At 47.9% G+C, this 27,597-nt stretch overlaps 1 protein-coding gene across 2 annotated transcripts in view; it reads right to left on the bottom strand.

Annotated features, from left to right (window-relative positions):
* The window catches only part of LOC142583140 (atrial natriuretic peptide receptor 2-like), a 385,116-nt gene extending 372,311 nt beyond the window's left edge, over positions 1 to 12,805 (bottom strand). For both annotated transcript variants that reach the window (XM_075693481.1, XM_075693480.1), the window contains exon 1: positions 12,518 to 12,805. The gene's annotated coding sequence lies outside the window, so the exon portion shown is untranslated. The remainder of the gene's footprint in view (positions 1 to 12,517) is intronic.
* Between the last annotated feature and the right edge of the window lie 14,792 nt (positions 12,806 to 27,597).

Genomic DNA, 27,597 nt, shown 5'->3' with positions numbered 1-27,597 from the left:
AAAGGACCACTATCACAGCAGCATCCTCTGTAGAGAGGATGCGCTACGAAACCTTTGGGCTATTAACACGCAAGACCACGTCTTTTAAAAACCTAGGACAGCTTTATTGGTAAAGAACCCCTTTTTACCACCAAACATAGCAGGATGGAGAGGGAGACAATAGCGGTATGCTAGTGGAAAGTGTTCCCTTCTTTCTCTTTCGGCTTCCCGACACTCCACGAGGACGTGGAGGACGGTGAGCCGCTCACCACATCTACCACAGGTTGGAAGTTCATTGCCAGTCAATAGTTCATTGCCAATCAATTTTTTTTTTGTTAGGGTATATGCTGGTCCGAACGGACAATGCATGTCGAGAGAAAAAGGCACACGGCACTTTCAAGCTCTGACAAAACCATAGAATCTTGTGAATAATGTTGTCCATGTAAGCCGGATGTGTACGAAGCCACAGAGTGACGCGACGACGGCGATCATAGCTGTGGCACCCGCTACGATGGTTTGAGAGTGTCGTTGCAGTAAATGTTCACCATCAGGCAGATTACGTCACTGCTAAGTATAAAATCCCTTTTGCGAGCACTGAAATTAGTAATAAGACATAATTCCGTTATGCGAACTTTTCTTTCGATGAGCTACGCACCAGGCCACCCCTTTAGGACCATAAACGAGTTCGGATATCCCCCTTTCCGCAAGGCATGCTTACAAAAAAAAAGGTGCTCCTTTGACGTGTGCCACTCCGCGTGAGTGCCTTTGCGGCATATGCCCCTTAGTGCAAAGGCCCATGGAATACCCATGCCTCTGAGCTATAAGCCCGTCAATTACAACATCCTCACCACCACCACCATCATCCGTCACATGACCTATCAACAGAAGCCAACAAACACTGACACCAAGGACAACATAGGGGAAATTACTTGTGCTTAGTAAAGGAAATAGAAAAACGATAAATTAATGAAAATTAAAGTGGATGAAAAAACAACTTGCCGCAGGCGGAAACCGAACCCACAACCTTCGCGATAAAAATCGGGCCCCTCGGTTAACGCCCTTTCTTCTCGTTGACCTATCAACGTCATTTGAAGTGGCTTCTAGCTTTTGCTTGCTTTGCACAAACTTTCTTCGCGTTTGGCCCTACATCATGGCAGGAGAAGCGTCTATAACACGCTCAGCCGCGCCGCACGTTAGGCCACAGAGAAAGAAAATTGAACAAGAGCGGGCACTACCGTAAATCGACTGTTGCGGGTGAAGCTGCCGGCATTAATGCCTGAACCACACTTCCGGTTTCGGTTTCGGGCGCGCGCGTTTCGAGCGCGAGCTGGAACGCGTTACGGCGGCTGCGCTGATCGGCACGGCAATTTTCTCTTTGTTGTTTTTGCTTCTACTGCTCGACCGCGCGCCGTCTTGGTGTGCAATGGCTTAATTATTAACGCGACAGCGTTAGGGACTCCGTGTAGGAGAAAATTCGCCGTTCCTTTTCGCGAAAAATCATTCCTAACTACGCGTACCACATCACTCTTCTATCACTAAAGACGATGAGCAAAACGAGAAGGTTTCGACAAGTTCGACAACGTTTCGACAAGTTGACTTCCACACGACTTGTCTTCTTCAAGGCCCTGTTCTACTACTAAAGTTTCTCGTACATTGTGTTTCGTTCTTTACAAAGTTATTCCTCGGAATTTTGAGACTGACAGCCCACAAAGAAATGTCATAGAAAGGAACACCAACAGCGCATACCTTTTATGTTAGATATTCTCAGATATAAATATTAAAAGTGTGAAATAATAACAGGAGATGGGCCCACGCAATAGGCCGCGTTTCTTCAGAAATCCCGCCTTCGTGCATAGCGTTCGCCGCCCGCGTTTCCCGGTAAACATTACGGTTACATAAGCTGCCGTTGCCGGTAACCGTGAAAAGCAGTCGGAAATCTGTGAGTGCTGTCGCGTTCCATTCTTATAGGCGAAGCTCAAGCGTCCTCCAAATTTTAACGCGATAGCGTTAAGGAGCTCGTGTCGCAGAAAAGCCGGTGTCGTCGGCGTCGGTGTCGACGTCGGCGTCCGCGGCGTTGGCCGTGAGCGATAAATAACGGCAGGCACTTCATAAATAAAAAGCAACTTCCAAGATGGGCTGGGTGGGAATCGAACCAGGGTCTCCGGAGTGTGAGACGGAGACGCTACCACTCAGCCACGAGTTCGACGCTTGAAAGCGGTACAAACGCGCTTCTAGTGAACGCGGTGTTGCCTTAAAAACGTGCCGTAGAAAGTTATACTGCGGTTTATATCGGTAATTATGAGCATGTAACTTACAGAAGTCGCATTTACACGAGTAGCGAAGTAAGTTTCCGCTACATTTCTTCTGCGCTTACCGCACACGCAGAGCCATCTTGCGGCAAACACAGAAGACCCCCTCCTCTCAATGTACGGCGCTGCCCCGACAGGTGGCGCGCCATGCGCGCATTGGGGCTGTGCGCGGACCGGTGCCAGGCGCGTCGCGGCTCCGACCCCCTCTCCCCTGACGACGCTTCGCCGTGCTCCCACGCGGGTTGCAGAATCAAGCGCCGTTCCTTTCTTTAGATCACTATCTATCTATCTCTCTGCCCGTGCCGATCACGACGTTTGGCTGGCGTAGATCGTTTCCCCCTCCGAGACACCGAGTTCTTTGGTTCGTTCCGTTTGCTCAGGCGGACGTTTCGTTGCCGCGCCGAACGCTGCGTTGCTCGACGCTCTCCGTGTGATAGGTGGCAGCAAAGTCCCATGCGGGGCGCCTCGTAAGTGATCCCTGCGCCGTCGCGCATTGTCTTACACCCCTTGGCGGGTCGATGGGAACGCTGTCGCGTTCCACTCTTGAAGGCGAAGCTTAAGCGTCCTCCAATTTTTTCTATTAAAAATGATTGCGAACGATCTTTACTAGCCTCCAGCGAATCTGTGCCACGTGCAATTATATAAAGTAGACGACGCCTTGTGAAGGGATGAAATGTTTATTTTGCTCTGTATAAATGCCCGTTCCGGGTTTCTTGTGCATTCATCTAACGTTGTGGCACCATAATAATATAATAATATTTGGGGTTTTACGTGCCAAAACCACTTTCTGATTATGAGGCACGCCGTAGTGGAGGACTCCGGAAATTTTGACCACCTGGGGTTCTTTAACGTGCGCCTAAATCTAAGCACACGGGTGTTTTCGCATTTCGCCCCCATCGAAATGCGGCCGCCGTGGCCGGGATTCGATCCCGCGACCTCGTGCTCAGCAGCCCAACACCATAGCCACTGAGCAACCACGGCGGGTGTTGTGGCACCAGGTAAGCAGTAGTAGTTATCGTACAAATCTCTGCCGGAAGGCATCAGCAGAAGAAGATAAATCACAAACACGTGTCATTGTGGTATTTAGACATTACAGAAATACTGCGTATAGAGGCGAAGCGTGATAAAGTTGTGAATGGGCGGCATTACAAACAAAAGCAATTCGCTTTTATGTACATGACGTAGAAAAATACCCGACTCCATCCCATACAATACCATACGCAAAACATGACGAAAACATCCGATTTCCAAGCATTCCTCTATTCCCGGGCCTTATTTCCTGCAATTTAAGAGCACAAATACACGGGCTGTTACGATTCGCCTGCGACACGTGGTTTTGCCGGCGCCAACTGCGGCGGGGCGGCAGACATTTTGGCCCGATCGTCGTCGCCGCAACACTCATCGCCAGGTGTTTCCAGGCGCGTCTGCGGCGATGCGACCGCCTAGGGATCCCCCTCGCATTCCAGTCATTGTGCCCGAAACAGGCGATGCCAAAGCAGGGATCTCATTCCAGTTATTGGGCCCGAAACAGGCGATGCCAAAGCAGGGATCTCGTTCCAGTCATTGTGCCCGAAACAGGCGAAGCCAAAGCAGGGACCATCTTCTCGTTACAGTCATTGTGTCCGACCGGCAGCGCCACGACAGTGTGCTGCGCAGCGCCACGACCAGTTGCTACGAGATCTTGCGCAGCGCCACGACATGGTGCTACGGCATCGCTACGACAGTGTGCGTCACCATTAGCCCATTGTACATTCACGTGCTCGTCTTTTGAGGGGTTCCTTCTTGCCCTCAACTGCGAGAGTATAAAAACAGCTGCCCCCGGACGCCAGAAAAAGGCTCCGATTTCTTCAGTTGAGTGAAGTGCTCTCCCGTCTCTCTACTTCGGTCAAACCTGACCGCCAACTCTTTGCGATGTTAAAATAAACAAGTTGTATCGTTGTTACCAGTCGACTCATGCTTTGCCGGGACCTTCGGATGCTTGCAGTTGTACCCCAGGCCGCCAGGCCAACGCTACCCTTGGGGCTTGCGACCCAGGTACAACCACGGGCGTCAGCGCCGAGTTCCCAACAGATCGTACCAGAGTCGCGGATCCAAATATCTGGTTGCCAGCGGTGAGATCGCCTACGACTTCAAACAACTGTCTGCCAGCGGCGAGATCACGACAACGGAGGCCAGCAGCAAAGAGATGCAGTTGACAGTATGCTGAGCAGCTCAACGACGATCCGGGAGCAGTGCAACGAGCCCTGTGTGTCGACTGGTTGCCTGCAGCGGAACGACTGCGCGGAATTCCTGCCTGCGAGGTTTGGTGAGTGCGGGACTTTCTTCTTCTGAGCTTTGCCAGGCTTTTGTTAGTGTTAGAAACAGAGCTGGTAATTGTGGTTGTCGTTGCTGCCGGGTTAGTTGCGGCAAGACAATAGTAAGCAGTAGAGAAAGCAGCATTCAGAGCAGCCATGGATTTGAAGTCGTTGCGCAAACCGAAATTGTTGGAGCTTGCAAGAGAGTTGGGTCTGGATGTCTCGGACAAACTCAGAAAACCAGAACTGATAAAGGCTATTCTTGAGTTAGAGGCTGAGGATGACGAGCTGTCGGAATGCCTTGAGACAATTGAAGAGAGGGAGACTGCAAAAAGACAGGAGCGCGAACTTAAAGAGCAAAAAGAAAAAGAAGAGCGCGAACGTAAAGAACAGAAAGAAAAAGAAGAGCGTGAACGTAAAGAACAGAAAGAGCGAGAGCAACAAGAGCGTGACCGTCAACACGCTTTGGAAATGAAGCGTCTTGAGGTAGAGATGGAACGCGCTCGTAATGGAAGTCAGGCACACGGTGCAGGAGAACGCGTATTGTTCAAAATGACTGACCTGATGCGGCCGTTTAAGCTTGGAGAGGACATTGGTTTGTTCCTGGTTAACTTTGAGCGAACGTGCGAGAAGCAGGGGTTCTCTCGGGAAACGTGGCCACAGCGCTTGCTCACTTTGTTACCCGGCGAGGCGGCCGACGTAGTCGCTCGCTTGGATAGAGAGGAAGCAGAGGATTTCGACAAAGTAAAATCGAGTCTGCTAAAAAAGTACCGGCTGTCTGCGGAAGCGTTCCGTCGGAAGTTTCGGGAAAATGAGAAAGGCAGAAGTGAGTCATATACAGAGTTTGCGTATAGGCTTATGTCGAACATGCAGGAGTGGCTCAAAGAAGAGAAAGCGTTTGGTGACCACGATAAAGTTCTGCAGTGCTTCGGGCTAGAACAGTTTTATAGTCGGTTACCGGAGAACGTGCGATACTGGGTCTTGGATAGGCCAGACGTGAGTACGGTGGCTAGAGCCGCTGAGCTAGCCGAGGAGTTTGTGACGCGTCGAGCTCGCGGAGCTAAGGACGGTCAAAAGGGTGAATTTGGCTCCAAGTCTGAGAGGCCAAGGTTCACGCCCATGAGATTTAAGGGGGACACGCGTAGTGAGGATGCGAGTGAAAGCAATCCGACCAAACGTAAAGAGACGGCAGCCGAAGCCGAACGCAGAAAGCGGTTCGAGATGAGGCGAGCGGGCGTTTGTTATACGTGCCAGAAGCCGGGTCACTTTTCGGCGCAGTGTCCGGAAACAACACCAAAAGTTGTGTTTTTTTCACTAGGCAGCACTGACGAGAACATGAAGCTTCTCGAGCCTTACATGCGAGACCTCCTCGTGAACGGGAAAGAGTGCCGAGTGCTTCGCGATTCCGCAGCTACGATGGATGTAGTTCACCCATCTTACGTAGAACCCCATATGTTCACGGGCGAGTGCGCGTGGATCAAGCAAGCCGTGGAAGCTCATAGCGTGTGTCTGCCAGTAGCAAAAGTGCTTATTGAAGGACCTTTCGGAGCGCTTGAGACAGAGGCGGCAGTGTCATCTATGCTGCCACCCCAGTACCCGTACCTATTTTCAAACAGGTCCGATCACCTCCTGCGCGAGAAGGGGCTTTTGTTTGGTGAAGCTAGTGTTCAGGCCTTAACCAGATCGAAGGTTCGGGAGCTCGCTGCAAAGGCGGTAGTTGCGGGGCCGACGTTATCAAACAACGAAAAAGGGTCAGAGGCGCAGCAAGCTGATATTCAGAGCACGCCCGAACAGAATAGAATTGAGTCTGTAGCGTTGAAGGCGCCAGATACTGGAGAGGAAAATCCCGACGCGGGAAAGTTAGAAGAGCTATCTACTGATTTGCTCATCGCGCCTACGTCAGACGGACTTGATAGGTTGCTAAAAGTCAGCCGGACGGCTTTGATAGCCGAGCAAAAAAAGGATGGCAGCCTGGAAAACGTGCGCTGCAATGTCAAAGAAGGTATCGCCAGGAAAACTGCGCGTTTTGTGGAAAGAGGTGGAGTCCTGTACCGGAAGTATCTAGACCGAAGAGGAGTGGAGTTCGATCAGCTGGTCGTGCCTCAATGCTATCGTCAGGATCTGTTGCGCTTGTCACACGGGGGTTCGTGGTCCGGACACCTAGGAGTTAAGAAAACTAAGGACCGTCTCTTGCAAGAGTACTATTGGCCAGGGTGTTTTCGGGACGCAGACCATTTCGTGAGGACATGTGACACTTGTCAGCGGGTGGGCAAACCAGGGGACAAATCGAGGGCGCCGTTGAAATTGGTACCTATCATTACGGAGCCTTTTAGACGGCTCGTTATTGATACTGTGGGACCTCTGCCGGTAACAGCCACGGGGTACAGACACATTTTGACTGTGATCTGCCCAGCGACAAAGTTCCCTGAAGCAGTGCCGCTTAAAGAACTCAGCTCAGTTGAGATAGTTAATGCACTACTGTCCATATTTGCGCGAGTTGGTTTTCCTGCAGAAATTCAATCAGATCAGGGCACAGTGTTTACTAGCGCTTTGACGACAACTTTTCTCGAAAGGTGTGGGGTAAAGCTGTTACACAGCTCAGTGTACCACCCACAGTCGAATTCCGTTGAGAAGCTCCACTCCGTCATGAAGCGCGTGTTGAGAGCGTTGTGTTTTGAACATCGAACTGACTGGGAGCTGTGTCTGCCTGGGGTGATGTTTGCTTTAAGGACCGCGCCGCATGCGGCTACGGGATTTTCGCCAGCTGAACTGGTGTACGGTCGCTCGCTTCGATCTCCGCTTCGCATGCTTCGAGAATCGTGGGAAGGTAGGGGCGACGACCCAGTCGTGGTGGAGTACGTGCTTAAGCTCCTCGAACGCTTAAGAAGGGCACAGGAGTTGTCAGGTGAAGCAATGGCAAAGGCCCAGCAGAGGGCCAAGGTTTATTATGATCGGACAGCCAGGGCCCGTCGTTTTGAGGTTGGCGATGAGGTCATGATATTGCGCACATCGCTAAACAACAAACTAGACGTGCAGTGGGAGGGCCCAGCACGAATTGTTCAGAAACTGTCGGACGTTAACTACGTGGTAAGTCTGCCAGGAAAGCGGAAAGCACAGCAAGTTTACCACTGTAATCTGCTCAAACCTTATAGACAAAGGGAAGCAGTGGTGTGCATGATGATAAACGTTCCTGAAGAGCTTCCAGTCGAGCTTCCGGGACTAGGCTCAGTGACGAACAGGGAAGACACCGGTCAAGTCATTAGTGACCTTATCAGTAAAGCACCGCTGTCGCCTGAGCAGAAAACCGAACTACACCAGCTATTACAAGAGTTTCAAGGTCTGTTCTCTGAGAGGCCTGGTAGGACTTCTGTACTTACTCATGATATAGAACTTACCTCCACAGAGCCAGTACGATCCAAGGCGTATCGGGTGTCACCCCGCCAGAGCGATATTATGGAGGCTGAGGTAAAGAAAATGCTACAGCTCGGTGTTATTGAGGCAGGTGAGAGTGATTATACCTCCCCTTTGATTTTAGTTGAGGTACCGGGCAAGGAACCTCGTCCTTGCGTCGACTACCGCAGGCTTAATTCCATCACTAAGGATCAAATTTATCCGATCCCTAACATCGAGGAGCGCCTTGAGAAAGTTAGTAGCGCTCAGTTTATTTCCACCCTAGATCTTGTCAGGGGTTATTGGCAGGTTCCCCTTACAGAAGAGGCTAGTAGGTATGCGGCGTTCATTTCACCAATGGGAACATTCCGTCCTAAAGTGTTGAGTTTTGGTTTGAAGAACGCGCCATACTGTTTTTCAAGCCTCATGGATAAAGTGTTGCGGGGACAGCAAGAATTCGCTTTACCGTATCTAGACGACGTAGCGATATTCTCCGCATCCTGGTCTGAGCATATGGCACACTTGCGGGCGGTGCTAACCCGCCTGCGCGAAGCGGGCTTGACAGTCAAGGCTCCTAAGTGCCAGTTAGCACAGGCCGAGGTTGTCTACCTCGGTCACGTGATTGGTCAGGGTCGTCGCCGCCCCTCTGAAATAAAAGTGGCCGCTGTGCGAGACTTTCCGCAGCCGCGCACAAAGACCGATATTCGGTCGTTCTTGGGTGTCGCCGGCTACTATCAGAGGTACATCCCTAGGTACTCTGATATCGCGGCTCCCCTGACGGATGCTCTAAGAAAGACAGAGCCTCAAACAGTCGTCTGGGACGAGACAAAGGAAAGAGCTTTTAGCGCCCTAAAGAGTGCCCTAACAAGCCAGCCTGTGCTACGATCGCCAGACTATACAAAAGGGTTCATTGTTCAGTGCGATGCTAGTGAGCGAGGCATGGGCGTTGTACTGTGCCAACGGGAAAATGGAGAAGTAGAACACCCCGTCCTGTATGCTAGTCGTAAGCTGACCAGTCGTGAGCAGGCGTATAGCGCCACCGAGAAAGAGTGTGCATGTCTCGTGTGGGCCGTTCAGAAATTGTCATGCTATCTAGCCGGCTCGAGGTTTATCATTGAGACGGATCACTGCCCTCTCCAATGGCTGCAGACCATCTCTCCCAAAAATGGCCGCCTCCTGCGCTGGAGCCTCGCTTTACAACAATATTCCTTTGAGGTGCGTTACAAAAAGGGGTGTCTCAACGGTAACGCCGATGGCTTAAGTCGAAGCCCCTAACGTAGGAATCAGCCTCAAAATTGTTTGTTACTGATGTTTTTCTTCCTGAGGCAGGATTTTTTTTTAACATATTGCTTTTGTTTAGTGTTTCAAAGTGATGATATGCTTTCTAGTGCAATTTTTCAATTTGTGGACGCGTTCTGAGTGATGCTAGACTACTGTAAGGAACTAGGCATTGGTATAAAAAGGGGAAAGAGCCTGGCAGGGCTTAGTGAGGGTTGTGCCGTGCTTGCTGACTGAGCGGTTGAGTTTTCAGCGTAGTTCTAACGCTTGCCGGGAACGAGAACAAAAATGTGAACTCTCCCGAAGTCACTTTGCAGTGTCCCGTGCGAACCTGAACGAGAGAACGAGGCCTTCTCTGTGCGCTGCGCTCAAGAAACGTCAAGGGACGCCCGACTTCGGTTATGAGCATCATCGAGCGACATCCCTCCGGACAGCGGATGCAGTCCCCTGTCCATCGGGATCTCCTTCCCCCGGCGGGGCGGTCTGTTACGATTCGCCTGCGACACGTGGTTTTGCCGGCGCCAACTGCGGCGGGGCGGCAGACATTTTGGCCCGATCGTCGTCGCCGCAACACTCATCGCCAGGTGTTTCCAGGCGCGTCTGCGGCGATGCGACCGCCTAGGGATCCCCCTCGCATTCCAGTCATTGTGCCCGAAACAGGCGATGCCAAAGCAGGGATCTCATTCCAGTTATTGGGCCCGAAACAGGCGATGCCAAAGCAGGGATCTCGTTCCAGTCATTGTGCCCGAAACAGGCGAAGCCAAAGCAGGGACCATCTTCTCGTTACAGTCATTGTGTCCGACCGGCAGCGCCACGACAGTGTGCTGCGCAGCGCCACGACCAGTTGCTACGAGATCTTGCGCAGCGCCACGACATGGTGCTACGGCATCGCTACGACAGTGTGCGTCACCATTAGCCCATTGTACATTCACGTGCTCGTCTTTTGAGGGGTTCCTTCTTGCCCTCAACTGCGAGAGTATAAAAACAGCTGCCCCCGGACGCCAGAAAAAGGCTCCGATTTCTTCAGTTGAGTGAAGTGCTCTCCCGTCTCTCTACTTCGGTCAAACCTGACCGCCAACTCTTTGCGATGTTAAAATAAACAAGTTGTATCGTTGTTACCAGTCGACTCATGCTTTGCCGGGACCTTCGGATGCTTGCAGTTGTACCCCAGGCCGCCAGGCCAACGCTACCCTTGGGGCTTGCGACCCAGGTACAACCACGGGCGTCAGCGCCGAGTTCCCAACAGATCGTACCAGAGTCGCGGATCCAAATAGGGCGAATGCGTGTTTCCAAAACAACTTGGCCTCAGCCAACGCGATGGTACGCTACGTGCACACAGGTGACCACAACACAGGCTCGCAGCGAGACCATGCTAGACCCTCACAGAATGCCTTCTGCTCGCACTCAAGACAAATGCGCAAAACCTGTTTCAAGTCGTTCAGAAGACAATGTTCGAGTTACAAGTTCTTGGTTCTTGAGCTCCTCATCGTTATCTTTTGAACAGTTCTACCGGCACAAGCTGCACACTCCCATGTTATCACTCTTGGCAATCGCTCGTCGCGGTATGCACAAGCGTGAGTACCCACCTAAAAAAAGGTATACGCTGTTGAGGGGCCATACAAAGCGCCACAAGCTTGACCCATTAGGATTCAGTACGCGCCAAACTAACTTTGTCACCACGGTCGAGCTGCTTTTCGCTAAATGCGTCACAACGCCAGGCGTGGCAAGCGTGCCTCAAGATTATCCCAAAACGTAACGCAATTAATTACGATCATGTTAGAGGGTCAGAGATCACCTAGGGTTTTTTTACCATGCACCCAATGCACGGTACAAGGGTGCGTGGCCGTCAGTCCCACTCGGTTACTGGCACAGAGTGCTGAAAGAATATACGTTTTATTCATAAGCGATGCGGTGCTCTTAAGTGCAGCCCCCCGGGCGTCCTTCATATTTCACGAGCGACAATACCTAATCAGTATCCAACCTTCTTGCTCAATTCCTACATCCCAGTGTTCCACGACAAGCTACGAGGAGCGCCCCAGTTGATGGCCTCGAAATAATGCCTGCCGTAAGGTTTATCGTTTATCATAATCATGAAAAGCGTATTTCATGTCCGTTCCAGCGCGAATGCCTTTCCTAGCGATCTTTCAATAACCTTGCCCTGCGTAAACTGAGCCCATCTGCAAGGTTCCTGAGCGCATCACACCGTCTAATTATCTACCGTCGCCAAGAGCGTCTTCCCTTTACTTACCACTCTTTGTGTTTACCCTAATAAACCGCTGGTTTATTAGGGTAACACAATGAGTGGTAAGTGGTTGTCTGTCCTACGCTTTGCTAGACCTGCCCAATTCCGCTGCTTGCTTGCACATTTGAACTAGCGCGCACGTTGCACAAAAGACAACTGAAAGACACAAGACGGGCGCTTTGTGCGAAGTGCGCACTTGTTCAAACCTGCAAGCAAGACTCAACAATCCACGAAACTTTTTTAACTACCTCCTCTTTATATGAACAAGATCCCCCCCCCCCCCCAGCTACACTTGTCTACTCTCTTCTATACTGCCCCCTTTTAACGCTACAACTCCAAACATTCGCTGCATCGCTCGTTTCACAGCCCTTAGAATTTTGTCGAGCTTCTGCGTTACTCATAAAGCTTTGGCCCCACGTAATTTTTTTTATCAGCGTTAGCCTAATCGCAGTGTAAAGCGTTCTTCGATCAATTCCAAGAATGTGTATCGAAGCCAACGGTTTTCACAAGTGCGCCTGAGTCACAATGCTCACTGTTTCAATGAACCACTCGATTGTATAGAAACACTCGAAAGCTCGTTTCAATTCGCACAAGTGCGCGGCAAGCTGACTGGGTAACACTGGACATCTCAGAGGGTATAACGTTAAACCCACCATCTTCGACACATGCGATAACAGACACGTGCAATTTTAGTACGACAAGCTCAGCATATCCAGAACTTTTGAAGCGCGCGGATTGGCATTCGATCTCTCTTGCTTCCAACATAAAGGTCTGATGTAAGCAAGGCGCAGAGACGCAACTGACCCAATCGCATTCGCCAAGTGAACGGCGCCCGGCTGTACGAATACAAAACCAGCGAGCGCAGTAGTGAGTCGCCGCTTTACACCGTCACCATCGTCAGTGGGTTCTTGGTGCGGCGTTTGCGTTCTCAAGGTGGCGTGTTTAGGACGATGCATTTTAAGAGGATAACTCGACCTGCAGGAAAGCGCGAGGACAGCAGCACTCGACTGCAAGAGGGACCTTACCTTCGTGTACGACGCAGGCACAAGCTATAGCCCGGATGAAGGCCGCGGATATACTCGTTTCAAATGGTCTCGTATTTCGGGGCTGATAGTAGGTGCAGCTTCTTCACCTCGTGAACAGTCCGGCACGCAACGCTTGTTCGACACCCCGCGTTCCATTTTCCACGGCACACATCGACCGTGGGTTAGAATAGCGACGCTGGGAAGCCATTTTGAAAACGCACGAGCAGCAAGCGATGACGCACTGCCAGTCTACTGCCGCGAACTGCGCAAAGGTCGGCGCGTAGCAGGTGGCGGCAAAATCTGTGCGGGGCCTGAAAAGTTATCTATGTGATCTGCCGAGGCGAGTGTTCGGCGTCACGCGGGACCGCGTACGGACGTCGAATAATCGGCGCGTGTGTGCGTCGATGCAGGTTTATCAGTGTCAGCATAGAGAAGGAAATTGTGCCAGCACAAAGTAGGAGCTGGGGATTAAACGCGAAGCAAACGCATCGCGGCACAGAAAAAATTGTCTCGTGGCTCGAGCTGTCAACTGCACCTCAAATGATGTCGCTTGATTTCATTTATTCTACTCTTATTTATTTATGCCTTAATGTAATATTCCCAGAGGAATATTACAATAAGCATGGCTCAGAAAAGGCAGCGGTTCTCATTTACCATGTTAAGAAATGACTCTCAATTGTTGTTTGAAACTGAGCGCAAACTGTTAACATGGCTATATAGGTGAGACGGTTGTTCAGTCTTGTGCCGCATGCAAAAAAAAAAAAAAGAATTCTGGAAAGTCTCTGTACGGGTGCGCTCGGTATATACGGTGTTAGGATGGCAATTCCGAGATGTCCGATGGGTTGGTCTGATGAATGCGTTGCCTGGTGGCCAGGAATATAAAAATTTATGATGAAGACACAAACACGCAATTTTGCGACAAAAGGCAATTAAAAGGAAGGTCAAGCAGATATTTTACGAATTTATACTGATATTGTTCGAGTAATTAGAGATAATGAATCTTCAGGCACGGTTCCGGATGGATTCAAGCATACTTGTAAGGTTAGCTTCATGAGGCTCAAAAATGGTATTAGAATACTCAACTTTAGGTCTTACGAGTGTTTATAAGCCATTTTTTGTGTTGGCGGAGGCTAATGAGACGCTACAATGAAGATTAGCGAGGACTCAATTAGGATAATTAGTAACGTTAATAACATGTTGTAACTACGTTAGCTCACAGAAAATCTGAACACCTCGGTACCCAATGGTGTTAGTAGCGGTTTTGGGACAATTATATATGGTGATAACGGAGCCTATGTAACATTACGTCGGTGAGAATACATTACAAATATTTTGTTAATATTGATGGGCATTAGCCAGTTGGCACAGCAGTCCTGTGTTTAGATAAAATCCCTCAGCAAAATGGCAGAACGAGACAGGTTAGCTGCGGGGTCGCATGGAACGCAGTCGTCTGCAAGAAGTCTAATGACAGAACCAATGTTGAGTGGCAGGTCGTTGATATAAATTGAAAAGGAGAGGGGGCCTGTTACAGTACCTTGGGAACGCCAGAGTGCACACGTGAGAGGGGAGACCTGCAAGAATTAGCAAGAACAAACTGTCGGCGATCAGTTAGGAGCTCACAAATCCAGTTGAACACAGACGGATCACAGTTAAGGCATGGTAGCTGTGAAGGTGGGGAACGTTGTCAAAGGCATCTTCAAAATGGAGAAACAGATCATCAATTGGAATATTATTATCAAAGTGCGAGTGAATTTCATGAAGGAAAAGAGCAAGTTGGGTTTCAAAAGTGTTGTTGGGGCGGAATCTATGCTGATTGTGGTGAAAAAAAGTTGTTAGAAGACAGGAAATGGCGCTACTGGCAATGGCTATGGGACGATAATTGTTTGGTGACGACCGGTTATCTTTCTTGAATACAAAAAAAAAAACTTCTCCAATCCACCAGTCTGCTGAAACTGATCCTGTATGAGAGATTGCTAAAATATGAGTGATAAAATAAAACTAGTTACTTGGTGTTCTTGAGCACTTTAGCGTTTATACCACCAGTTCCAGTGCACGTTAAAGAACACCAGGTGAACAAACTAGTCCGGAGTCCCTCACTACGGCGTGCCTCATAAGCAGACTGTGGTTTTGGCACGTAAAGCCCGAGAATTATTTATTTTTTCAAGCCCGGTATGGGGGCGCGAGCGCAATGTTGGGGAAAAAATTTACAGGGTCTCTTAAGGTCTCTCTGAAGAGGTGAACGGCGAAAGCCTACTCTTTCTCTTCTTGTCATTCGCCTCTTTCTATTTGCCTCTTCTCTTTCTCTTCCTTCTTTTAGTCACTACTGCTCACTACTAAGCATTTCCCGTCATTTGTAATTAATTGTGCCCATTACAAGCCGTCGTTAGACATGTTGGCCATATCACAGTCATCAGTAGGCATTACAAGTCATTTCAGTCATTATTAGTCCTTACTGGTCCTGACTAAGCATTTTACTTATTTCTAATCGATTGTAGTCGTTACAATTCGTCGTTAGACATATTGGTCATTTCTCAATCATTGGTAGTCATTAAAAAGTCATTTCAGTCATTATTAGTCATTACCGTTCATTACTAAGCATATTTAGTCATTTCTAATCAATTGTAGTCGTTGCAAGTTGTCGTTAGACATATTGGTCATTTCATAGTCATTACTAGTCATTACAAGTCGTATTCACAGCGCCTTTGCAGGAGGTATTCAGAGACCTGGAGTGGGAAGAACTGGGGAAAAGAGTTAATGGAGAATACCTTAGTAACTTGCGATTCGCTGATGATATTGCCTTGCTTAGTAACTCAGGGGACCAATTGCAATGCATGCTCACTGACCTGGAGAGGTAAAGCAGAAGGGTGGGTCTAAAAATTAATCTGAAGAAAACTAAAGTAATGCTTAACAGTCTCGGAAGAGAACAGCAATTTACAATAGGCTGCGAGGCACTGGAAGTCGTAAGGGAATACATCTACTTAGGGCAGGTAGTGACGGCGGATCCGGATCATGAGACGGAAATAATCAGAAGAATAAGAATGGGCTGGGGTGCGTTTGGCAGGCATTCTCAGATCATGAACAGCAGGTTGACATTATCCTTCAAGAGAAAAGTATATAATAGCTGTGTCTTACCAGTACTCACCTACGGGGCAGAAACCTGGAGGCTTACGAAAAGGGTTCTACTCAAATTGAGGACGACGCAACGAGCTATGGAAAGAAGAATGATAGGTGTAACGTTAAGGGATAAGAAAAGAGCAGATTGGGTGAGGGAACAAACGCGAGTTAATGACATCTTAGTTGAAATCAAGAAAAAGAAATGGGCATGGGCAGGACATGTAATGAGGAGGGAAGATAACCGATGGTCATTAAGGGTTACGGACTGGATCACAAGGGAAGGGAAGCGTAGCAGGGGGCGGAAGAAAGTTAGGTGGGTGGATGAGATTACGAAGTTTGCAGGGACATGGCCACATTGGTACATGACCGGGGTAGTTACAGAAGTATGGGAGAGGCCTTTGCCCTGCAGTGGGCGTAACCAGGCTGATGATGACAAGTCGTTTCAGTCATTATTAGTCATTAATGCTCACTAGTAAGCATTTTAGTCACGTGTAATCAATTGCAGTCATTACAAGCCGTCGTTAGACATATTGGTCATTTCGGAGTCATGAGTAGTCATTAGTATTCATTATTAGTCATTACTTTTCCTTATTAACCTCTACAAATCTCTATTAAACGTTATCATTCTCTAACTGTCACTATCAATCAATACTTCATCCTTTAATCTGTCTTTTAATCTGTCTTCATATGGCGTGATGACGCTTCGGCGGACACTCTGGCGGTCAGGTCTGCTGACACAAACTTCACCATGAGCCTAGAAAGGCTTTCGCCTTAATAAAAGGTTGCGCCTGCTCGGCGTGATCTCCGCCGATTGTATTCGCGGGAAACACCAGCCACCGCCTAGCAGAGTCGTTTCTTGTTTCCTGCGGTAGTGCGCGAGAGCGATGCATCTGACACGGTCAACATTGCGCAGTAGAACGTGGTACACATCGTGCATGCGTACCACATTCTCCAGTGTGCATGCGATCAACAGTGTGAACGCACGAAACAAGTTCCCCACTCGCGGCACTTTCATTCAGACCTTTCGTTTTTTTTTTTTCCTGCAGCTAGCGAGGCGAGCTACAGTATCCCTTCATAAATATTTACGTTTCCAGGCATCGAAAAGGTCGCTTTGTCTGGCCACGTTTACTGCTCCAAAAGGTATACACAAAATGTCTTCGCTCGACGGATGCACATTGGCTAACAGGAGCCTTCAACGTGCAGTTTGAACGTAGCTTTCAACGTGTAGCACGATGAAAGCAACAATGAAACGACCAACTTTATTTGCGCAAGAGGATTCGATAAAAGTTCCTGTTCACATTTTCATCTATGCTGACAGCTTGCCCCCACAGTGTGGAGTAACAGGACAGAAGCACTTCACTTAGGTCGACCTCTCCGCTTTTCTGCCATAAAGTAATATATATATATATATATATATATATATATATATATATATATATATATATATATATATATATATATATATATATATATATATATATATATATATATATATATATATATATATATATATATATATATATAGTGAGATTCCCATTCATTGTAACCAGCTCCTTTGTCACTAATCTCGTGTACTTGTAGAAGACGGGTGCCCGCCCACAACTACTTCCATTTGCTGCGTCCATTTCTGTTAAAACCTTCCTTGTTGGTTTCTGCATGATATGGAGCACACGCTGCCCGGCAGGTATAGTACGGAAAGCGCTAACAATGCTCTCGAACGTGCACGTTTATCTCGACTTCAGAGAGAAACGAGCACTAAGTCCCATTGGTAGTACGGGGTCCAGGCACCAGAAACGCATTGTGTATGTAGTACGGGGTCCAGGCACCAGAAACGCATTGTGTATTGACGAGGCAACCGCAAGTTAGCCCCGGCGACACCAGTGCGGATTGCTCCCATAACGAGCATATTCGAACGTCGACGGCCGCCGCCTTTTCCTTAAGAGCAAGCAAGCGCCCGTGCACGTTGGAATACGTGCTGCTGGTGTTTCTGTTTACACTTCGGCAAGCGTGGCTTCGTCATCCCACAACAGTAGACAGTATCTTTATGTTGCTCGGTGCCCCCAACAGCCGCAAGAACACGAAACAATGAGAAGAGTTAACAGAGTTAGATGGGCTAGTTGGTTGCTCGCTTGATGGAACGTGGTTATAACGGCGCGTGTATGAGGACAGGACACAGAAAGAATGCACACGGCTACTGTTCCGTGTGCATTCTTTCTGTGTCCTGTCCTCAAAAACGCGCCGTTATAACCATGTTCCATCAAATGACAAGACTCTGTGAAATCGCCTATTTGAGGTAAATTTGCAGATGATATAAGTGCAGCGCTGCACACAGAGTGAAATCGCGCATTTTTCCTGCTCGCGTGCCTAATTTTGATACGTGTCTTGTCATAAATCGAGTGACCTTTAGTACACAGCGACAATGTTTAGTAAGCTTCGTACATACGGGCGCGTTCACGCAAAGCTGGCCCTTTCGGGAAGAAGCGCGCTGCATGACCTTCTAAGGAGAAATATTGTCGTGGTCAGGTGCGTATTGCGGAAACGCAGTAAATGCTATGGCATGTTTTGGCAGCAATGTAAAGGGTAAATCTCATAAGTGTTTTTTGAAATTCTTCCCATGGTCTGCGAACTTTTGAGGCGGCCACTTGACAAAACGACAGCTTCAGTAGTTTACACAATTTGCAATTGCGCATTGTTTTCCACAAAACACTTCGTTTAATCTTTGCAAGCCTTTGCAAGTTTTTGCACCAATAATAAATCTTAGCAGTCACCAAAATAGATATTATTTCTAATTCTTTTAAGTATGCCCTTGAACCGGTAAGTAATGCTAATCGTTTTTGAATAACCCAAGATCGGAAGCACGAACTGCCTAACGTTCCCTTTTATTTTAAACACGTAACGACATTATAATTACATAGAAACTTATGTGATGCAGTTTCCTTAATGTGATTGGTCCTGGTGAGACACGTGACTGCTGTGTAAAAAGTAATTAAAATCGGTTGCACAAAACATCCCACCTATGTTTCCAGGTTTCTGAGGCAGACTAGAATAAAATAATGTGATAGCTTGCATACAGATGTACCTACCAAACATATGAATGGCACTTAGCCCCCCAGAAATTTTAATAGCGTGGTTTACACCCTAAAACATTAACAGCACTCGTTTTGGTTTCACACATCTCCAAGAACGGTGGATCTTTTTGTGCTTACCTTGCGTATACTTGAAGTTCGATGTTGCAGGATATCTTGCTGCTACTGTACGAAACGTACTTGAAGTTTTTCATTTGCGTCTTATCTCCCCGTTTTAATGCGACAGCGTGAAGGAGCCGGTGTCGCAGAAAATGCGGTATCGGCGTCCGGCGTCGGACGTCGCACAGGCAAGAGGATTTTCGAATCAGCCGTACCCAGGCCCTCCATGTGACGCAAGAAAATTGAAGAAGTTGAATTTCTCAAGCTAAAATACGTGGAAAAATCGTAAGCTATGACTTACACACAACCTACAAACATGATAGCTCTCGCATTGTAATTTCACTATACCGGAATACGTAATTCGATTACACAAAAATTCACAGAAACCCCTTTTCCAGCGTACCTACCATTCACAGACCGGCCGCAGCGTCCGCCGTTCGCGCGCGCCGGTGCGCGGGTGTCTCGAGGGCCACGTTGCGGCGCGCCCGGTTCCTTGCAATACCTCCAGCTGGCGCTCGCCTTCGTTGCATCGCGGCCCACGCCAGAGGCCGCGTTTCTACCGCAAAGCCCGCCGTCGGGCATAGCGTTCGCGACCAGCGTTTCCCGGTAAACATTACGGTTACGTACGCTCCAGTTGCCGGGAAGCGTGAGGAGCAGTCATTGATCTTTCAATGCTATAGAATTCCACTCTTAAAGGCGAAGCTTAAGCGTCCTCCAAATTTCATTTAGCTCCCTAATATGACACACAACGGACGGTTTCTGGAAAACGGTACCGCAGTTTAAGTATTGCCGTGTACCAACCATTCCACGCGCTGTTCACCGTACAGCGCAAGTGCCACTAGCAACGAGAGAAAGATAGACAGATAGAGCGCACGCGCAGTGCGACTTAGCAGCGCGAGCAACGAGAGGAGCACCACGCACGCTGCCGCAGAGAACACACGCAGTGGGGCTGCTACGCAACCGGAAAAATATTTTTGTTTGTTTTTTCTAACAAATAGGGCGCACTGGACAGGCTGAGTAGCGTCGCCTGGCCTAGGTTGTCAGGTGGGTGCCGTTTACTCCGGCGCGTGGCGTGAAAGTTATCGCTTATAGCACGACCGTTGGCCGGTCCATTAACGGCGCCGTACACTGCGACGCCTTTGTTATAAGTGGCGGAGACTGAGATTAATATGCAACGCGTTTTCCCTCGTTTGTCGGTCCCCCAAAGCAACCATCGCTTCCTCTGCGACTCATTCGCCTCCTTTTGCAGTCTTTATTCCTTATAGTATTTTTCCACGTTCGTTGTTTGTTGCATTAATAGTTCATTAGCGGACGTCAGCATAGAGCCATTTCTCTTAAAGCATGTTCTCGTTTTTTTCGTTCATTCTCGAGTACAAACACGTCAGCGAGGCAGCATATAATCAAACAAAACAAGCAGAAAGAAAGAAAGAAAGAAAGAAAGAAAGGAAGAAAGAAACAAAGAAAGAAAGAAAGAAAGAAAGAAAGAAAGAAAGAAGAAAGAAAGAAAGAAAGAAAGAAAGAAAGAAAGAAAGAAAGAAAGAAAGAAAGAAAGAAAGAAAGAAAGAAAGAAAGAAAGAAAGAAAGAAAGAAAGAAAGAAAGAAAGAACAATCTGGATAATGCATAGGGCAACGATTTTCCAGCAGAAGGGATTAGCCAAGGACGCATAGCAGGATTTAAAATTTGCTGCGGAAACTATCTCACGATGATTGTCGGTGATAATGCGCTAGCATTCAATCAATATAACGACGCAACGTATTGCCACCGTCGAAACGTGTTACGTATGAGGCGTGTACTGCTGCGCGACTCCTCTTTCGCGCTTCCCTAAAAACACTCGGCGCCATCTAGTGCCACCCGAAGCCTGCGCGTGGCCTCCAAAATATGTGGCGCGCCGGTGCGTGCGAACACTCACAGAAGCGTCGTGCGGCAAACCGGTCTCCTCTCTCGTGCTTCTTTCTGTACAGGCTGCGCCATCTGGTGGCACGGTCGAAAAGTCCGCGCGTGACCTCCGAGACAATAAGCGTGGTGCGCCGGCGCCTGCAAACGCTGAGACTTCTTCCCTTGCTTGCCCCGTACTCAGACAGATACTCAGTGACTCAAGATAGCGAAAGATTCATTGAAGAGTGGCACATACCACTACATGGCACAGCTCGTTCATACGGTGGCGTGAAAAGCGTTCTTTGAAAAGCGGCACATGTATATCTAGGGTATTTCTGGTGCAGCCTGCTAATGCGTCGGTTTGCTGTCCTTGAGGAACCCTCGTGATGTTGCTTCGATTCCGCTCAGCAACGGATATATTTGAGGGTTCTTTTTCGTGAACCAAGTTGGCATCAAAGAGATTCATTGAAGAACAGCACAGACTGGGCGACATATACCCAGTACTCCAAGTCGGCTCCAAAGTGTTTCTTCCAACAGCGGTACCTACCCAATCCCGAATCTTACAGTAACCCATGTCGGCGTGAAAAAGGTTCGTTGAAGACCGGCACGTATGTATAGTATACATTGTCACATACTCAAGACCCTATTTGGCCCTATCGTTGGTCTCGAACCCTATTAGCTTAGCACAACAGCCCGATGCGCCACTCATTCGACCGTGAACTAAACTATAACCCACGCAGGCGGGAAAGCGTTTAGATACATGCATAAATAGACAAAAACTAACATAGATACATACATAGATTTCACCCTGAAAGTGCGTGAAGTACCCTAAGAATGCGAACGCTTACGTAAGCGAACCTAACGGTAATGCTAACCTCAGTACATGCCTATATATTTTAATGCGGTTAACAATCTTTGCCTATTTTAGGCATATCGCGGGCTATCTATCTATCTATCTATCTATCTATCTATCTATCTATCTATCTATCTATCTATCTATCTATCTATCTATCTATCTATCTAGCGTCTTACGCCGACACTGCGGCGCTAGTTGTTAATGGCTTGAACCCTTATGTATATGTGCTCGTGGTCGTGATGTCGTCGTAGTTGTTGCATCACAGACAGACAGACAGACAGACAGACAGACAGACAGACAGACAGACAGACAGACAGACAGACAGACAGACAGACAGACAGACAGACAGATAGATAGATAGATAGATAGATAGATAGATAGATAGATAGATAGATAGATAGATAGATAGATAGATAGATAGATAGATAGATAGATAGATAGACAGATAGACAGACAGACAGACAGACAGACAGACAGACAGACAGACAGACAGATAGATAGATAGATAGATAGATAGATAGATAGATAGATAGATAGATAGATAGATAGATAGATAGATAGATAGATAGATAGATAGATAGATAGATAGATAGATAGATAGATAGATAGATAGATAGATAGATAGATAGATAGATAGATAGATAGATAGATAGATGCAGGCAGGCAGGCCGGCAGGCTCAAACACCTGAAGAAGGCAATGAACACAAACATAGCATGAATGCTCAACTTCAGATAGAATACTGTCCATTGTCACCTCCGAAGCTCGTAGTGCTGTAAGAAAGTAGGCCCGCTCTGCTGCAGTTGTTCCAGCGAGGTTTTATTTAGGAGAAGTGCACACAAAGTTTGTTACGCCTTCTCAAAAAACTTGGATTTACCATAAAGTTTCTATTGTTTCCGTCACATATAGGCGTAGCGGGAAATGAGGCGGCTGATAGACTTGTTTGAAACGCCTTAGAACTTAGGCCAACATAGAGGACTCCTAGAGACACTCAGCGCATTCTAATTTATGGTGGCCACCACACCATCCTTATGAGACAAAGGTGCTGAGCCCGCCAGAGCCCTTCCTCTTGCGTTGCCTCCGCGCGGAGTCAGCACGATCTCCGGCATGGTTATAAAAGATTACTCAGCACGTCGTCATTATGTGTGACTTGTAAGACTTTAGATGATGTTGAATATCATTTGGTGGAGTGTCCTGGTTTCGTTACGAAGCGCAAATTTTTGTTTGACGCACTCCGGGCGTCTAGGCTCTCCACACGCTAATGTGAAATTCACCTACTGAGTCCCCGTCTCACAGCCGAGTGGTTCTTGGGTGGGGCGTATGATCTTACACACTGCCAGAGATAGATCATCTTCTGGTCTAGTGGTTTTTGGGCGAGGTGTATACGCTGTTAGAAATCCTAGAGCGAGGTATATGCTGTTTTCCGTCATTTAGGTCTTTCATCCTCTACCATACTAGCTTTGAGGACTTGAGCCCACTTACACTGTTCCCACTGCGCGTTAAATTGACCACTCTGTATGAGGCATGTAACACACCATTTCTTTGGAGTAAGGTCTTATAACACAATGAGAGAGAGAGCAGGTGTTGGTGACTTTGTGAGACAATCATTTTCGGCATTGCCTTCCAGCGGATGTTAATCGACTGTGCCAGCTGGAAGAACATCCGTCATTCGTCCCGCAGTGAGGCCCGGAAAGTGAGTGTCCCCGAAAGTGATCAATAGAGGAGCCCGCATGTTTAGATGGTACTCCAGATGACTAATAGGTGAACGATGACAAAACACACTTCGAAGCTTATTCGCGGCTTGAGTTCAATCAAGACTACATACATTCCAGATTTTAATGCGATAGCAACTATATGGACACTCGAGGCGTGCTCGCGTCGTCGTGCTGTCGCGGTATTGACGGCGTATGCGCGGTCCGCGCGTGTAGGTTAAGATGGTGTCCACAGACGCGAGAGACGTGCAATGCCTTTGACTAGCAAAACGACGAAGCCAAGTGGCTAGAGAGCAAGCCTCTGCACTCTGCATGCTGTATGATGTCATGCCATACTTGAACTAAAATTTCCATTGCCAAGCCCGGCGTCAAGAAAGCGGTGACGTAAAAATCACCGCGGCTTACTAGGGAGCAACCCCATTAGATTCTATGGTAGTCAGGCAAGGTAGCATGACGTCATGGATCGAAGTGCACCTGTCTTGTCGAGTGGACGGGCCTTCACTGCCTTCACTCCCCGCTCAGTCGGTTCTGCGGCGGATACAGAACACTCGGACGATCACTTTCTGCGATACTATCGCTCTCACGTGACGTAGTGCTCAACCAGGCAATCCCCATTTTTATGTCCATTTCACTTCTCTAAGAAACAATGAGAACGAAAGAGAATGCGTGTTTAAGCACAGCACCGCTGCAACGGTCTCCACCGTTAACGCCACCAATGCCGAAGCGGTGCTTACCCTCCCCCACCCTCACCCCCTGCGCTTCAGAGATGGTACGCACTACAATTTCCTCCGCTGAATAATTCGTCAAGACCTTTGCAGCACGGCAACGTACAAGTCGAGCCAGCCAGATCCTTTTCCCATCTTCCACAGCACGGGCCTCTCCATGATAGGGTCGCCCTTCGACTAACACCACAGCTGGCACGGCTCTTCGCGCGCATTTCTGGCAGCGTACAGTGCGGGCTCCTCGTATTAATTACCTATCGATCGCGAAGCTTTCATTAAATATCGACAGCCACGCTAATTTCGCGAGGGCTGCGAACCGTTGTGCGCTCGCCGTAGTGGAGCACCTATAGGGCGAGCGTTACTTACTACGGGGTGTGCGATATTTTATTTCAACGTTATTTCAAGGTCCCCTGCTAACTGAGCCCTTTCCATTCGTCTTGAGCTTTATGCCCTAGCGTTAATTATTGTTTGATTTAAATTGCACGTTAACTCTTATTTTGCGGCATGGTAATGTCAAAAGAGGGCAGTTTTCTGTGCTCTCCTTTTCGTATCTTTTTACATTAAGTTGGTCGTTTCCTATCTCTATAGATGACAGCCGTCGTGCCTCTTTCTGTCGTATTCTCGGCAATATTATTGCCCTACTGTTCTTTGTCCTTCAACTTGCGTTTTACTCTTGGTAACAAGAGAAAATAAGAAACTGTACAAGCACGCTCATTACCGTTTCTCCTTTTCTATTAGCGATTCTCTTAAGCTACCACCTGCCGCTCGATTCTTGGCCTATCCCCTTTAGTGGGTATGCACCATAAAGTAGGATCGTGATGATCATCATCATGATCATCGTCATCATCAGTACGAGATAATCGTCGCTGTTGCGCTGGCGTAGCGGCTTTGGCGTTAATCGCACTGCTAAGCCCGAGTTCGCGGGATCAAATCCCTGACTCGGCGGCCGCATTTCGATGAGGGCGAAAGGCAACAAACCCCAGATGGTCGAAATTAATTCGGAGTCCTCCACTGCGGAATGCCTCGTAATGATATCTTCATTTTGGCACGTGAAACCCCAGAACTTACTTTAATTAATTTAAACTCGTATGCAACAACAACAACAAAAGAAGGGGGGGGGGGGGGGATACTTGATTTTCGAATCAAACTATAGGCGACCATAAAAGCTTATGCCTGTCATTGCTACAGGAACAGTGTAAGTAAGCCCCAAGGAAGTGTGTAAGTTCCACGTGGTCGTCAATTGTCTGCGTGACTAGTATAATAACAACGTTTCTTGCTTGTTTTGAAGGTTGGTCCCCTTGATGCTTCCTCTGGCGATGCCGGTAAGCTCATTCAATTGGCCTCTCTGTCGTTGATGTAGCATTTATCTTTATTTTTTAATTTTTGTGCAGCCTGCATGTCGCAAGACGCGAGCTAGCGCAAGCAACCGAACTAAATCATTTAAATTCTGGTGTTTTACTTGCCAAAACAACGTTATGTGTATGAGGCACGCCGTAGTTGGGAACTGCGGAATAAATCTGGACACCTGGAGTTCTTTAACGTGCACCCTGTGCAAGGTACAGGGACGTTTCGCATTACTTCCCTATAGAAATGCAGCCACCGCGGCCTGGATTCGATCCCACGCCCCCACGGCAGGTCATATACAACGGCGAGCCAAAAAATTTAGAGTTATTCGTGCATCCCATGCCTGCGTCTTTTAAGCGCTTTGATGCATTCCTGCGTTTGTGTGCGTCAATGAGTGGCACAATCGTTTCAAGATCCCAGCGGCCATGAGCGAATGACAGCGTATGTTCGCGCATGCTGCCTGAAGCTATGCAACTCCAAGCCACTGACATGCCGAGCCTCCCGTACATTACCATAGCACAGCGCAACGTGGAACCTTAATAACTGGTCCTCGTTGGCGCGTGCCTTCATTGCATCATCATCATCATCATCATCATCATCATATTTTTATGCCGACTGCAGGACGAAGACCTCTCCCAGCGATATCCAATTACCTCTGTCTTGCGCTAGCTGATTCCCACTTGCGCCTGTAGATTTCATAATTTCATAATACGGCAATTTCCGAAACTAAAATTAGGAAATTACCCTGTATTGATAACCAATCTTAGAAGACCGCTGAGCTAACGCACGAACCTTGTTGGCGATGTGAGATGTGGGTATAGCGAATGTGTACAACGCGATTCATTTTCCGTGAAGGGGACAAACGGAGCGGAAATTGCCACGGGTTTGGCCTGAAGCGGGTAGGCTGGGTCACGTCCGCCCAGGTCTGTGATGTGAGGAGGAGGGAAAAAAATGAAGACGAAGAAGGAGGAGAAGCAAGTTCAGATTTTCTTGATGTATGCCAAAGCAAGGTTCATTTGGCTTGAGACTGTAACCAGCAATGCACCGTATGACAAAGTTAAAGGAAATCACAGCTATACCACCTGTCTAAAGTTTTATTTTCTTATCGTAATTTGAACTTTTCCGTTCATTCGTTATTTCCCCGTAAGCGAGGACGAAATTTTCTATCAGGTTAGTACGCAGTAAAGCTGTGGCAAAATGTTCATAATGTGAATTTTATAGATACCTTCATGTTAAAAGCTGTGATTCTTTTTTGGAAATTCTGCACCGTGGACACCGCGAGGATTGTTACGTGTGCGGGTTCACAGACTGAGGTAACATGAATCAGCGCACGAATCATATTTTCACAACCCAAGAAGGTCGTGGTGGCGGTAAGTCCCTGATGATTATGCGTATTCTTATGAAATTGTAAACACCTGTGGCGTAAGGGAGCCTACTGGACAGGAGCTTCCCATTTTAGCCCGTATATAAAGTGAAAAAAAAAAGAAAGTGCGACATAACGCGAAATAGAATTCAACTATGGAGGAGTAAATAAACAAAACAAGTGTTACAAGCGTTAGCTCCTCCGCATGTCAGCAAGAAGAGTCAACACTGCTCAAAAACTAGTGTTATGCAACGTGACATTCAATTAACGGCAAATTTCATTCGCGCCCATACTCGCATGGCGACACACCTTCAAGCACCGAACAGTGTTTGTCTTCGGGGACTACAGGGAGGTCAAAGCAAGCAAGAAGCGTTCGGCAATTCGGGGGCTATCCACGTGCCCCGCACATGTGCTCACTAATTGCAACCCGTAGGCGTGGAATTCCCACCAGAATTATCCGCACGACCCGTTAGGTGAAATCGATTAACAAACCCCCATAGGTAGCTGAGAATTTCTCCTTCGCAAGCGTAATCATGACGAACACGTAGACTGGACTAGAATAGCTCCTTCGGGCGGCAACCAATTTTGTCTATAGAAAATGTAGTTTCGCCACGTTTCTCGCATGTTCATATTCATTAAAAGCGAACAGATGTCGAACCAATCAGAAATTTTCCTTCTTTTTTTCGTGGAGTTTTGTCGAGTTTACAGAATGTGGACTACACAGGATAAATCCTTGCAAGAACCTCAAATGTGATAATATCACTGCACAAGATAGTTCACACAGTTTCACAAATTCAAGCACCTATCACTCCGAACAGTCATTCTGCCCATCAAACTTGACTCTCTAATCTCATAAACATTCTACCGTTTAGACATGCCACACGGATTAAGTAAGCATTTTTTTTCCTTA

This window comes from Dermacentor variabilis, chromosome 5 (genome assembly GCF_050947875.1).
Source record: "Dermacentor variabilis isolate Ectoservices chromosome 5, ASM5094787v1, whole genome shotgun sequence".
Taxonomy (NCBI): Eukaryota; Metazoa; Arthropoda; class Arachnida; order Ixodida; family Ixodidae; genus Dermacentor; species Dermacentor variabilis.
The sequence above is the reverse complement of the archived record's forward strand: the minus strand, read 5'-3'. Positions and strand labels throughout refer to the sequence as shown.